The sequence below is a fragment of the Arachis ipaensis genome, chromosome B05 (assembly GCF_000816755.2).
Source record: "Arachis ipaensis cultivar K30076 chromosome B05, Araip1.1, whole genome shotgun sequence".
Taxonomy (NCBI): Eukaryota; Viridiplantae; Streptophyta; class Magnoliopsida; order Fabales; family Fabaceae; genus Arachis; species Arachis ipaensis.
Window position 1 is genome coordinate 26,028,920 of NC_029789.2, and position 1,259 is coordinate 26,030,178.

Genomic DNA, 1,259 nt, shown 5'->3' on the forward strand with positions numbered 1-1,259 from the left:
GAAGGGGTGGATTTTGGAAAGTGGACCAGACCATTTTTCAGGTTGGTTCCGGTTGAATCGATTAGACCGGATGGTTCGGCCGATTTTTAGAATATTGATTATTACTATAAAAAATCGGTTTTATTCTGGTTAGTTAAAAAATCTAAAAAAATCGGTTCATTAAACGCCCAATAATATAACGACACATAAGCATCTTTACAAAAAGATATTTTGTGCAACTTTATGGGAGCATCCCCCATTTCTCAATTAGGTGTTACTTTGTTAGTGGCCAAAGATATCTTGGCTACTTAATTAGAGTATATTCAAAGGCCACGATAAGTACATTATGAATTGTACTTGAAAAAAAGTAAGTAAATCGGGAATTTAGACAAAGCATTACGACACAGCAGAAGCTTCCTATAAACGTGATTGCGTGAATTTCAAATTAACTATAAGTAGGTAATATTGATTTGTGAACTTGTATAAACAAATTAAAATAAGTTGGAGTGATGAATTAATTAAAGAGAGCAGAGAGAAATTACAGAATCAATGAAGATTCCAGGAGTGACAACACTAATGGTAACAGTTCAGTGCTTGGAAGTGGGTTTGAACACATTAATCAAAGAAGCCACAGCCAAAGGAATGAGTGACTTTGTTTTTGTTGTGTATTCAAATGCCATGGCCCTCTGTTTCCTTCTACCTTCTGCCTTTATCTATTACAGGTTCTAATTTATTTAATTATTTTTCCCATTTGCTATATTATTGTTAAGTGAAAATTCACATAGAGTTACTTTTATATGAAGTTATAGTTTGTTAAAATAATCTAACAATTCAAGACAACTATATCTGAATTTTTACTTGTAACTGGACTCTAATATAGTAGTAATATCTGTTTTGATGACACTTTATTCTTTTTCTCTTCTTCTTTGTCACTTCAAAATCATAGAAAGAGAGGTTTCCTACCGATCACAAGGGGAGTTGTGTCCAGAATATTTCTTCTTAGCATGGTTAGGTATGTTTAACGTACATTACAATCCTTATTTACTATTTTAAAAATTAAATGCTTAAATGCCACTACTTCAAGATATATTATCAATATACTTTCGTTTACAAAAAGCATAGGAAACAAATTTTTAGTTTGGTAATATTAGTCAACTTTAGGAGTAAAGATTTATAATTTAGCATTTAAAATTTATGGTTTATAATTTAAAATTTAAGATAAACAAATTAATTTTAAAAATATTGGCTAATGTGGATTTAAAAAATATTGGTTCCTTACA

At 30.1% G+C, this 1,259-nt stretch overlaps 1 pseudogene; it reads left to right on the forward strand.

Annotated features, from left to right (window-relative positions):
- LOC107643388 overlaps positions 243-1,259 on the forward strand; it is a 6,379-nt pseudogene continuing 5,362 nt past the window's right edge.